The following is a 14,470-nucleotide window of genomic DNA, read 5'->3' as shown; positions in this document are numbered from 1 at the left end:
ATTGGTAGTTGTTATGTTTTTATTGTATTTTAATGTATTGTTTTGTATTAATATTAACTGTGTAAGCCACCTTAAGTGCCATTGTTTGGTAGAGTGGTGGGGCACAAATCAAATTAAAAAAATAAAATAAATACATTATGTTTTGTACAACACCTAGAGTAACGTCTTGATATGGCATTAAATAAATAAATATCTTAAGATCTTCAGCTGAGGTTGTTTTCTCTGTATCCTCATTAGGGGAAGTTCACAATATGGCAAGAAGGAAGACAGTCTTCTCTTTGGTGGCATCATGTTTATGGGATATCCTTCCCATAGAAGTATGACTCATGCTGACATTAAAATCTTTTTGGCAACTGGCCAAATGTTTTTATTTGCCCAGGCATTTTAAGTTTTCAGTTTGCTTATGTTGATTAGCCTGCTCTGGGGTCTTAGCTACCTTTCAATTATTTTGTTATGCTCGTTTTTTTAAATAGTTTTATTTTGTACCTATTTCTATTCTATTTATATCCCCCTTTCCACCAAGGCCTGATCTACACTCACAGTTTTATATGCTTCCAATGAGTCTTCATTCTCCTCGTTTCACATGACGCTCTTGCTGTTTTGTTTTGGAACCACAATTTCCCGCTGCCCTGTTACTGCTTTCATTACCCTGATATTCTGTGATTTCCGAGTAGATTTCATTCATGTGCTCTGCTTTTCCACTTTCGTCGCTGTAAATGGGCATGGAATTATCCTCCTATGCCTGTCTATATTAGGGATGTTAGAGAAATCTGCCACGGATTCAAATGAGGAATGATTCTTTGGAATCCGTCATCAGGAATCTGCAGCGGATCGGCCCCACTTACCTCCTCTCCTGGAGGATTCCATGTGGGACGACACAGCTGCTTGTTGCACCAGGAGCCATTTGCCTCCATGCTGATCACCATTTTTTAAAAAAAATTGGCGATCAGCAGGATGTGCCCATAGACTTATATGCAAAATAGAGCCATGAATCTTGTGTATAAGTCTACATGGACTTATACTCAAGATTCATGGTTCTATTTTGCACATAAGTCAATGGGGACATCCTGCCGATCACCATTTTTTAAATAAAAAAAATGGCGATCAGCATGGAGGTGAAGAGCTCCAGTTGATTCAGGTAAGCGGCAGCCCTCGGCTCTGTGGAATCCTCATGGAGCAGAGCCGCTCCACAAGGATTCCAGAGGGGAAGGAATGGATCACCTCCCCCCCCCCAGAACAGATGGTGCAGAATCCGTACATCCCTAGTCAATATACGGCGGTGTTTGTATTTCCCTCCTGTCCATTCACAGCTCTCAACGCTCCCATGCAGTCTTCCAGCTACTGATAGCATAGCTTCCTCAGCACTCAGCGTTTTATCACCAACAAGCAAAGGGCTGGATGTACATACTCTTCTCTGATCTTGGTCAGCCCTGGCTAGTACTTGGATGGGAGACTGCCTGGGAATCAGGCTTCCTGCACTGAGCAGCGGGTTGTTCTATCCTTTCAAATGACACTAACTTTTACCTCCTTCTATCCCCTGCTTTGGCTTTTTTTTTTTTTTAAATTAAGGAATTATCTTTGAAGAATCATAGCTTTTCCAGCCCGATTTCTCTGCACACTTGCCTGGGCAAGCTCTGGCAACCATAATTTTTTTCACAGTCCCCTCCATGCTCGCAGTACGCTGTCCCGAATGGAAAGACACACACACACACATATCCAGGCAGACACGGACTAACATCAATAAAGCTGCAGACAAAAACAGGGCAGTCTTCGAAGCTTTGAAGACACAAGCAGACCCCCCCAAACCCAAGTGCTGGGGTGCCGTTGCCACCCCTCTTCTTCACGGTGGCTGTCAAGGACTGGCGCAGGGTAAAGCACCTTGGCAGGCACCCCCCAGCCCTCTGGCCCTGGCCTCCAGCAGGTGTGTGGGGGGGGAGAGAAGTGGATAGGTGCCTCCTTCTTCCCTCCACCCTCACCTGCTACAGTGGCAATGGCAAGGGACAAGGTGGTCATTTTCCATAAGGCCAGGAAAATTACGGAAAACAACCAGCATCTCCCGTGCCTCTGCCACTGTAGCAATGATGGGGGAAAGACGAGAGGTGCTGCCTTCTTCCCCTCTTCTTGCTGAGGGAACTGGTGTCCAGGGGGCCAACCCGGCAACTTCTCTTCAGGCTTCGAGCCCCAACAGGATGCTTGAGCACACACAGGGACAGAGGAAGAGAGGGACGGTGGGTAGGGAATCAGCAGAGCAGCAAGAGTTACTGCCCTCCAATGGGAGCTTTTTCTTTTCTTTAAAAGCAGGAAAGGAACACAGAGCTACAGTGTGAACCATGCTTGTGCATTCAATGAAGTACTGGAATGGGGAAACAGAGTAAGTGTGAATAATCACGTTTTTTAATGCAATTGCATTTAACGCGACAATCTACCGACTTCATTGAGATAGCAGACACAGTGTAGATCAGCCCCCAAACTGGGACTGAATGCAGCTAACAATAATAACATAGACATTAAAACAAAAATTAAATCATAACATTAAATAAAATCAATTAAAATACAATTAGAAACACTACAATAAAAGAAATAAGCGGCACCCAACCAGTGAAAAAACCCTTCAGCAGCAGACCACCATATATGCTAAAGGTCTGCCTGAATAGAAATATCTTTACCTATGAAGAAGCCTAGGAGCAGTCACTGAGAAGGCCCTCTATCATGTCCTCCCAAACATGCCTTCAGTCATAGTGGGGCCTATGAGAAGGGCCTCCTCCAAAGTGTTAATATCCAGGTAGGCTCATATGGGACAATGCAGTCTTTGAGACAGTCTGTCCCAATTCATATAACAATTTATAGGTAGGGATGGCGGAGAATTTCTCCACGAATCTTCGGGAGGCTGAGTGCCGACGCATTCGGCCCCCCGAAAGTGTTGGGGAAATTCTCCGCTGGCCCCCCGCCCCCCCCAGGATGGGACTTACCTTTGGTGAATGTTCCTCTTGGTGGTGGGTCCTGGCGACGTTTCGGCGGCGTTTCGGTGGGGGCGGGGGCGGCAGCCGGTCTCCCGACCGGCTGCCCCCGCTGCCATTACAAAATAAAAAAGTACAGTAAAAAACAACAACACACACCTGTGATAGGCTACGTGATGATTTACATAGCCTATCATGGCTAGATTTCCAAAGTCAGCCGTGATAGGCTACGTAAATCGTCACGTAGCCTATCACGGGTGACTTTGGAAAAAAAGAAAAGAAAAGCACGTATGCAAATGGCGGCCCCCATAGGGAGCCGCCATTTGCATTCCTTATTTGGACAGGGGTAGTCTACGTAAAGATTTATGTAGACTACGGCGAAAATAAGGGAACGCTATTTGCGTTGCCCTTATTTTCGCCGTAGTCTACGTAAATCTTTATGTAGACTAGACGTGCCAAAATAAGGAACGCAAATGCTATTTGCGTTGCCCTTATTTTCGCCGTAGTCTACGTAAATCTTTACGTAGACTACAGGGACCAAATAAGGAACGCAAATGGCGGCTCCCTATGGGGGCCACCATTTGTGTACGCGCTTTTTTTTTTTTTTCCAAAGTCAGCCGTGATAGGCTACGTGATGTTTAACGTAGCCTATCATGGCTGACTTTGCAAATCTAGCCGTGATAGGCTACGTTAATCGTTACGTAGCCTATCACGAGGGTGGGTTTTTTTTTTCCCGCGGCCAGGTAGACAGGGCGCTTCTACCCGGCCTGACTTTCGCCGGCGAGGGATGGGGCGCCTCCCGCCCGGCCTGAATTTCGGCCGGGCGAGGCGGGAAGCCTCCCCCCCCTCGCATGAACTTCGGGGGGAGAAGCGAAGCGCCTCCCCCCCACTGCGAAAAAAGCTGCGGGACTAGGTAAGTCCCTTTCGTACATCCCTAGTCAGAAACAGAACTTTAAAAGGCAGAGTCAGGAGGTTAAGTCCCTTCAAAATGCTTGGAGGTTACTCAAAACAACAGTAATAGAAGCTCAGCTAAAATGTATATGGCAGGTTAGGAAAGGTAGTACCAAGTCAAAGAGGTCACCAGCATGGTTAACAAACAGTGCCCAGGAAGCTATTAGAGAAAAGAGGGCTTCCTTGGAAACCCAAAAATGGAAGTCTTGCCCAAATGAAGAAAAAAAAAAGGAGCACAAGCTTGCACAAAGGAGATGCAAGCAGGCAATAAGAGATGCCAAAAGACATTTTGAGGACCATATCACTAACAACATCAAGGCCAACGATAAACAATTCTTAAACATATCAGAAGCAGGAAACCAGCTAGGGAGGCAGTTGGACCATTGGATGATAATGGAATTAAAGGAGTACTAAAGGAGGATAAGAAGATTGTAGAGAAGCTGAATGAATTCTTTTCATCGGTCTTCACTGCAGAAGATATAGGACAGATACCTGTGCCTGAACTGACGTTTACAGAAAGGCAAATAGTGGTGACAAAAGATGAAGTTCTCAACCTCATTGCCAAACTGAAAATAAATAAATCACTGGGCCCAGATGCTATCCATTCTAGTGTACTTAAAAAAGCCATCCAGGAGTGCATGAACTGCCTGGGTGAGACTGGAGGACAGAAAGAAAGGTGCAGTTCCATGACCTTCAGCTGTACAGAGGTGTTGGAACATTGCTTCCGATCATTCCCATAGCACTAAATTAAGACATAAAAGTTTATGTTTCTAGAAATTAAATGGTTCTAGTGTAAACATAAATGAAGCAGGCACCGAGGTGCATAGCTGAAAAATGTTGTTCAGTGTCAAACAGATGATATTTCAGCATCATTTCGTTTTGTTACCCACTTATGATCCCATTAAAACAAACCATTTTGATTCCATAGTCCACACAGCTGTAGCTTAATTACCACACATTTGAAAAAGTTCTTATGAACAATATATAAAACATAATACAAATATATACAAATGCGTTCTTTTATATCCCATATTTTAGCATTATAGAAGCAAACATCTCTCTCTCTCTCTCTCCCATTTATATATGGGATTTTTTTGAGGAGGAGTTTTTAAAGACAGGCCTCTTAAGTTGAGGAATGTGAAATTACACCACATTAGATTTAAGGCATCCAAGATGACAGAATCAGCTTAATTCCAAGCAATTTCAGCTTCCTCGAATTGGGTTGAGAGTGAAATAGGAACTCTTACAGCCTTTCTATCGGCTTGCTCAAAGCCTGTCCCATTTCACACTCTGGTGACTGACTGGGACAATGGAGAGGAAACTATATTGTGTTGGCAGTTGCAAAGAAGTTATGGAGGTTTTTTTTCACAAGCACCCACTTCTGGGGATACCATCAACAGATATTATCAACCTTTCTAGATGCTGCATAACTGCCCCTCTCTCCCTCCATGAGAAATCATTGTCTGATTGATTGACTGATTTTATTTAAAATATTTCTAGGCCACGTTTCAGGGCAAGAGCCTTCTTAAGGTAGCATGGTTTATAATGACCACCTACAGATATGCAAGCAGCTCCTCTTAGGGATTATGAGAATTTCATTTTTCCTTGCAGAACATGCAAATGTGCCCTGTTTGAAACCTTGAATGCGAGCATGAGTGTGTGTCCACCGAAAATGTTAACAAATTGTTGGACATGTACTAACATTCAATTTGCGCAAATATCCTAGTTCAATTTGCGCAAATTTCACATTCAATTGCTGCTTGATTTGTGCAATTCTCCCATTCATGCAGAGTGAGCAGTGATCATAAATCCAACCGGTAATCGGGCAGGAGACAAGCAGCAAGATGATCTTTGGAGAATCCTAGTGATCTCAAACATTGTTCATTCTACATGCTGGGTTGTAAGCCTTTCCTGCATGAGATGTATTTACATTGACTTGGATCCACTAAATCTGCTCTAAGATTGATTGGTGAGATGTTTCCCAGTTTGAACTATGGATGTTAGAGAAATCCATCGCGGATTCAAACGAGGCCAGATTCTTTGGAATCCGGCCTCAGGAATCTGCAGCAGGCGGGCCCCACTTACCTCCTCTCCTGGAGGATTCTGCATGGGACGACATGGCTGCCTCCATGCTGATTGCCATTTTTTTTAAAAAAATGGCAATCGGCAGGATGGCCCCATACACTTATATGCAAAATAGAGCCATGAATCTTGCGTATAAGTCTAAGTCTATGGGGACATCCTGCCGATCGCCATTTTTTTTTAAATGGCGATCGGCGCAGAGGCGAAGAGCTCCGGTTGCAACAGCCACTCTGTGAGGATTCCAGGGGGGAGGAATAGATCACCTCCCCCCCCTGTGCATTCCTCACCAGAATGGATGGTGGGGAATCCATACATCCCTAGTTTGAGCTCTTGACATATGGGAAACAGTTCCTGCTCTTTGACTTTCTTCATTTTGCTTTATCCGTGTGTGAGACCCATTCATTTTTAAATGCTCCTTTTCATTTACAGTTTCTCCATCTTCATTTTCTTTTGCCCAAACCAATCTCCTGCTGCTATCATGCTGCCTTTTGCTGTTAAGGAACATGCTAATTGAAGAAAAATCTGATTAAATGATCAAAAACCTATTTTTTTCTCTCTCTCTAAATGCTTTGTTATTTCAATAAACCTGACAGAAAAAAATAAATTATAATTGAAATAATAAAATATCCTAAACACTAAAATAAAGACATAATAATCATCCCCGAAGGCTGTAGATTGAAACATAGCTGGAATGGCTTATGAGAGCACAGGCTTACCTCTAAAAAAGAGGATTAATATAAAATGTAATTTTGGGTAACTGTGAATCTGTATGCATCTCAATTGCACTTCACATTTTTATTGTTATTTGGGACCCCTTAGATTAGTATATTTAGGATGTAATCATGAAGTGTGTATTGAACTCAATAACACCCTTTTCAAAACACTCTGCTTTTGAGTAGATATGCATAGGATTGAACCACATGTACTTCATTGTACATCTTTCTTTCTGCTTATTTTGCATCTCATATCATCTAAGTAAGGGTTTAATTTCCAGAAGCTTAATTTCCTTTTAGTGTTGTCTCTGCCATACAGAAGCATATGTGGTCATTAGGAATGTTGCAGGAGTCAGAGAGAAGGGTGTAGCCTGGTGGACTCACACCTACTCATCCTCCCTGACCCCACTTGACATGCCACTGTGCACCTACAGGCCATTTGCCAAGCACCGCACAGTCTGCAAGTGCCCAGCAGCCACCTGTTCCTTCTCTGAGCTGCCATTTTGTGAAAAAATTAGTGGCTTGGGGTTTTCCGTAAAAGTAATGTTGTGTAAATGGCAGCTGTAAAGGGGTGATTTACACAACATTACAGGCATTTACCATTTATACCATTTTCATACCATCTATGAAAAAAACTGAGCTGCCATTTTTTCACAAAATAGTGGCTAACTGATGAAAAGAGGGCGAAACGGCACTTGCAGACTGTGCAGCATCTCAGCAAATGGTGTCTGGTAAGTGCGGCAGTCTGTGGTCGGGGTGGCCAAGTGGAGCAGAGTCCACCAGACTCCACCCCTCTCTCAGACTCCTGTGACATCCCCACCTGTGTTTCCTGATTTGAAAAAAAGCCCTATGGGGGGAATTACCCCATGATGTCTTCCCCTAGGCTCTAATTGAAGTGTGGGGAGCTGAAGAGTCTACATGCTGCTAGAGAGGTGATTGTACAGTGAAAAACAGGACACTTGTGTACACTCCTTGGCCACCTCCTGACTAAGGTAAGTACAAGAAACCCAAACCCAACTCATGAGAATTTCTCTGAAATGTTCTTCACCATTGAATTTCTTTTTGAAAGCAATTTCTTTTCTATCAAATTGAATGAGAATTTAAAAAAGAAATTTTTGGCACAGCACTAGTTTCCCAAGAAAAAGTGGGCTCTGAAACTCCCCACCATGCAAAAGTTCAGACTAGTGATGTATGAAAGTCACTTACCTGGTCCCGCAGCTTGATTTGCGGTTGAGGGGAGGAGCTTTGGTTCTCCCCCCGAAGTTCAGGCCAGGGGGGGAGGCGCCCCGCCTCGACTGGCTGACATTCAGGCCGGGGGAGAAGCGCCCCGTCTCCCCGGCCGCGAAATACAAAAGTGAATTAAAAAAACAACAACACACACCCGTGATAGGCTATGTAACGATTAACGTAGCCTATCACGGCTAGATTTCCAAAGTCAGCCATGATAGGCTACGTTAATCGTTACGTAGCCTATCACGGGTGACTTTGAAAAAAAAAAAAAAAGCACGTACGCAAATGGCGGCACCCATGGGCGCCGCCATTTGCGTACGCGCTTTTTTTTCCCCCCAAAGTCACCCGTGATAGGCTACATAATGATTAACGTAGCCTATCACGGCTGACTTTGGAAATTTAGCCATGATAGGCTACGTTAATCGTTACGTAGCCTATCACGGGTGTGTGTGTGTTTTTTTTTCATTCACCTTGTAATGGCGGCGGCGGCAGCCGGTTGGAAGACTGGCCGCCGCCCCCGCCCCTGCTGAAACGCCACCGGGACCCGCCGCCGAGAGGGACATTCGAGGGAGGTAAGTCCCATCCCGGGGGTGGCGGGGGGGTGGCGGAGAATTTCACCAACAATTTCGGGGGGCCGAATGCTTTGGCATTCAGCCTCCCCGAGATTCGTGGAGAAATTCACGGCCATCCCTAGTTCAGACTATCTGTGGTAGAAAAGAGATTCTTTTAAATTATCCTCACCCATCAGACCAGATCAAGCATCAAATCCTTTCATGTTCACTGTATCAGGGATAGTGCCTACACCCCTGGTTTTGATGTGGGTAGGTAGATTGATGTCTGATACCTGAGATAGCCAGAAACCAAGGTGCCCAGACATAAACTCATTCATTTAGGAATTTATATATAATATTTCCCATCTACCTTTCAGACAGAATTGCAGAAATGGCTTACTATTTGGGGAAAATATTTCCAATGGTCTATAACAGAGGTGGGGAACTGGATTGGTCCCAGGGAGGGGGGGCAGGTTGCAACCAATCCAGCAGGCCAGATGATGTCAGGGGGCAGGCCCTTCCATTGATACTGCTAAATTAATCTTAATACCTTCTATAGGGTTTTTTTCCCCAATGTACAAAGTGCTTTACAGGTCTTATCTCATTTATCCTCACAACCACCATGGGAGGTAGATCAGGCTGAGAACTGTTAACTTCCCCAAGACTTCTCCAATATGCTTGAGTGCTGAGTGGAGATTTGAATGCATTTTTGTTTCCCACAGCCAAACACAATATTCTAGCCATCTCAGTGCACTGAACCTTTTCAGCATACCTTGTCCATAAAATGCTTAAAATATTCTCAGTGTTAAGTGCTACGATACAAGCTCTCCTGGGTAAGCTTATTGTCAATATCCACAGATGGTAGGCACTAAAACAGCTGGTACTGAAAAATACTGTCTTACCTTTACTTCAATGCAATCACAATACAGGGACCGGAATATTTTAACTTCACAGGCTAAGAAATATTGTTCCCCTTAAGTGAACTTAATCCTAATCATCCACTTAAAGGTAATCGTAGTCTATAACTGTCTTCTTTCTTTCAGCAACCATTCAAGCACTTTATTCAGCTTTGCCATCATTGTGAAGTCACCTGGTTGCTTAAGGCTGGGAAGTGGCCAAAGGCAGCAAAAGGTTCTAAAAGGCAGTGATGGGTTTGACCCAGTCTTAAAGACCTGATGACCCTGCTGAGGTGCAAACAACAGTTTGGGAGTAGGGATGGTACGGGTGCCTGTCTGGGCCTGGGAGTCTGTCCGACTCACCTCCCCACACACACACAAATGCAGCTTGGCGAGAGGCCACCCCTGCCTGCTGAACCACACAAGCATCTGGGACTTACTGGACCCATCTGCTCATGCCCAGCAGCCTTCCATCCTCCTTTCAAGCCGCCATCCTTTACGCACTGTGGAAATCGCCCATTATAGCCACCATTGTGCGCAATAGCAAATGTATGAAAATGTAGAGCCCCATCTTGTGTCAAAGATTGCGGCTCGAATGGAGGAGCGGGCAGCTCTCAAAGCTCTCCGGTGACTCACAGGGCCTGGCTCACACAGGAAAGCGGCAGCGGAGGCTGCTCGAGCACTGACTCCTGTGAATCTGTCCATCCTTTTGGGCTGGTATGTCATTGATTGATTGATTGATTGATTGCATTTCTACACTGCCCAAGAGTTGAAGCTGTCTGGGCAGTTCACAACCATTAAAACTAGTGATATACAACATGATAAAAACAATATAAAAACTACAGTAGAAAATAAAAATAAAAACCAAAATAAAACTTAGCAGCAATGCAAAGATTTAGAATATGGTAACAGATTTAAAACAGCAGAAACTGGAAGATGAAAGTGACTGGGAAAATAAGAGAGCTTAGGGATGTAAGAACTCACCCTAGTTCGGGTTCTCCAGGCACTTGCCGAAGCAGCGCCCCTGCTCACATCCCCCCAAAACTGCGCTCAAGCCACCCACGAGTTCAGTGAATTCCCCAGTGCTCACCGTGAACCCGTTCAGTGAATGCCGCCATTTTCTCAGGGATTATACCTCTATTATTGCACATATTTAGCTTTCCCAGCTCCAAACTGTGCATATTTGAATATGCGCATTTTTAATTTCCTGTTTTATGCAGAAATCAAAGGCACGAAACTGGCAGCTCTCACTGAACGGGTTCGCGGCGAGTACTGGGGAGCACGAGCAGTTATGAGCAGGGGGCAAACAAGGACAGCATCTCGGTGGGCGCAGTTTGGGGGTTGTGGGCAGGGGTTGCTCAATGAATTCCTGAACCCTGCACTGCACTTGCGACATCCCTAACAGAGCTTCACTTAGTGCTGAAAAGAGTACATGGTAGGTAGCAGTAGGGATGTACGAAAGTCACTTACCGTTTTGCGTATTCATTTGCGGCGGGGGGGAGGCGATCTGTCCCTCCCCCCGGAATCCTCAACAGTGGGGAGGTGCTTTGGTCACCCCCCCCCCGGAATCCTGCCCAGCCGGCTCTACTCCGCGGTGATTCCGCAGAGCCCCCGGCCGGCTCCGCCCATGGCCAGACATCTGGCCACTGGGCAGCAGGGATGCAAATGGCGGTGGCTGTAGCCACCGCCACTTGCGTCCCTGTAGTGATCCGTGATAGGCTATGTAAGTATTTACATAGCCTATCATGGCGGGCTTAAAAAAAAATGCATACGCAAATGGCGGCGGCTATAGCGGCCACCATTTGCGTTCTGTATTTTTCGCCGTTTTAGCCAACATAAATATTTACATAGGCTATTAAGGCAAAATAAAGGGGAACGCAAATGACATAGTGGGGGCCATTTGCATTCCCCTTTTTTTGGCCGTAATAGCCTATGTAAATATTTATGTAGGCTAAAACGGTGAAAAATACAGAACACAAATGGCGGCCGCCGTAGCCGCCACCATTTGTGTACGCGGTTTCTTTTTTAAGCCTGCCGTGATAGGCTACGTAAATACTTATGTAGCCTATCATGGCCTCCGCAGGGACTCAAAAGGCATCCCTGCGTTAGCCGTGATAAGCTACATATGTATTTACATAGCCTATCACGGCTGTGAAGAAGAAGCGAATGGCGGCCGCAGGGCGGCCGCCATTTGCAAGTCGGTGCTGACGGGAGCAGGTAAGTGCTCCATTTCGCGTGACTTTCGTGGGTTGGTGGGGCAAAGGCTTCATCCTGCCCAACTTTCGTGGGTTTGGGGAGGCAGGGGCTTCATTCCACGATAGATTTCGGGGGTCGCGGAATTCTCTGACATCCCTAACAGTGAGTCAGCATTCTGAGGCCAATAAGCATGACTGGGCTATTCATTGGATCTCCCCCCCACACACACACACACCAGTGTGTTGGTATTCTGCAAACCTTGTGGCTCCTCTAAACCTGCTGAGCCTTCCCTGTTGTGCATAGATGGTGCTGTTTGGGCTACATAAGGGTCCACAGAGAAATGAATGTGATATTATTATATAGGGCTAGACTATGGCTGCAATCCAAAGCATGCTTATGAAGGATACTCCCCCAGACACCCAGGCCTGAAGTCAGTTGGGCCTGGCTTGCATGTCACAACAACCCAAGGTGTTTAAAAACAAAACATAAACCTGAGTTGTTGTGAACGCAGCAGAATGTTGGTGCTTCCACTGTAATCAGGCAGGTTAAACTCTGGATGAAAACATCATTGGATACAACCCATGCAATTAATCTCCATACCCGAACCACCATAGTCAATTCAGGCCACAGTATGGGGAAATTCAAAATGTGACGCTGCCTTATACTGAATGAGACTGCTGGTACATCCATCTCACATTGTCTACTTTGACTGGGAGCAGCTCTTCAGGGGACAGATCTATCTTTGCCCTGATACTTATCCTTAAATTGGAGATGCCAAGGATTGAACCTGGGACCTTCCAAGTGCATTCTGTCACTTGTTGTTGTTGTTGTTGTTCAGTCGTTCAGTCGTGTCCGACTCTTCATGACCCCATGGACCATAGCACGCCAGGCCTTCCTGTCCTGCGCTCTCTCCCGGAGCGTGCTCAAGTTCATATTCATTGCATCCGTGATGCTATCTAGCCATCTCATCCTCTGCCGTCCCCTTCTCCTTTTGCCTTCAGTCTTTCCCAGCATCAGGGTCTTTTCCAGGGAGTTTTCTCTTCGCATTAGGTGGCCAAAATATTGGAGCTTCAGCTTCATTATCTGTCCTTCCAATGAGCACTCAGGGTTGATTTCCTTTAGGATGGACTGATTTGACCTCCTTGCAGTCCAGGGGACTCGTAAGAGTCTTCTCCAGCACCACAGTTCGAAAGCATCAATTCTTCGGCGCTCAGCCTTCCTTATACTCCAGCTCTCACAGCCATATATTACTACTGGGAAAACCATAGCTTTGATTAGATGGACCTTTGTCGGCAAGGTGATGTCTCTGCTTCTTACTATGCTGTCTAGGTTGGCCATAGCTTTTCTCCCAAGGAGCAAGCGTCTTTTAATTTCATGGCTACAGTCACCGTCTGCGGTGATCTTGGAGCCCAAGAAAGTAAAATCTGTCACTGCTTCCATTTCTTCCCCTTCTATATGCCAGGAAGTGATGGGGCCAGATGCCATGATCTTCGTTTTTTTAATGTTGAGTTTCAAACCAGCTTTTGCACTCTCCTCTTTCACCCTCAACAAGAGGCTCTTGAGATCCTCTTCGCTTTCTGCCATTAGGGTGGTATCGTCTGCATATCGGAGGTTGTTGATAATTCTCCCAGCAATCTTAATTCCGACCTCTGATTCATCCAACCCGGCATTTCTCATGATGTACTCTGCATATAAGTTAAATAAGCAGGGTGACAATATGCAGCCTTGTCGTACTCCTTTCCCAATTTTGAACCACTCGGTTGTTCCATGTCTGGTTCTTACTGTTGCTTCTTGACCCTCGTACAGGTTTCTCAGGAGACAGGTAAGGTGGTCTGGTACTCCCATCTCTTTCAGAATTTGCCGCAGTTTGTTGTGATCCACACAATCAAAGGCTTTAGCATAGTCAATGAAGCAGAAATAGACGTTTTTCTGGAATTCTCTTGCTTTCTCCATGATGCAGCGAACGTTGGCGATTTGATCTCTAGTTCCTCTGCCTCTTCTAAACCCAGCTTGTACTTCCGGTAGTTCTCGGTTCGCATACTGCTGAAGCCTAGCTTGTAGGATTTTGAGCATCACCTTGCTGGCATGTGAAATGAGCGCAATTGTGCGGTAGTTTGAACACTCTTTGGCATTGCCCTTCTTTGGAATTGGAATGTAAACTGACCTTTTCCAGTCTTGTGGCCACTGTTGAGTGTTCCAGATTTGTTGGCATATTGAATGCAGCACTTTAACAGCATCATCTTTTAGGATTTTAAATAGCTCAGCTGGAAGACTGTCATCTCCGCTAGCTTTGTTGTTAGTAATGCTTCCTAAGGCCCACTTGACTTCACTCTCGAGGATGTCCGGCTCAAGTTCAGTGACCGCACTATCATGGCTATCAGGGACATTCAGATCTTTCCTGTATAGTTCTTCTGTGTATTCTTGCCACCTCTTCTTAATCTCATCTGCTTCTGTTAGGTCCCTGCCTTCTTTGTCCTTTATCATGCCCGTCTTTGCACAAAACGTTCCCTTGAGATCTCCAATTTTCTTGAAGAGATCTCTAGTCTTTCCCATTCTGTTGTTTTCCTCGATTTCTTTGCATTGTTCATTTAAGAAGACCTTCTTGTCTCTCCTTGCTATTCTCTGGAACTCTGCATTCAGTTGGGTATATCTTCCCCTTTCTCCCTTGCTTTTCGCTTCCCTTCTTTCGTGAGCTACTTGTAAAGCCTCATCAGACAGCCACTTGGCTTTCTTGCATTTCTTTTTCTTTGGGATGGATTTCGTTGCTGCCTCCTGAACAATGTTACGGACCTCCGTCCATAGTTCATCAGGCACTCTGTCTATCAGGTCTAATCCCTGAAATCTATTCCTCACCTCCACTGTATATTCATCAGGGATATGATTTAGGTCATACC

The sequence above is a fragment of the Heloderma suspectum genome, chromosome 7, assembly GCF_057233095.1.
Source record: "Heloderma suspectum isolate Gila_16-S chromosome 7, 16-S_ref, whole genome shotgun sequence".
NCBI classification, from domain to species: domain Eukaryota; kingdom Metazoa; phylum Chordata; class Lepidosauria; order Squamata; family Helodermatidae; genus Heloderma; species Heloderma suspectum.
Note: the sequence above shows the minus strand (reverse complement) of the source record.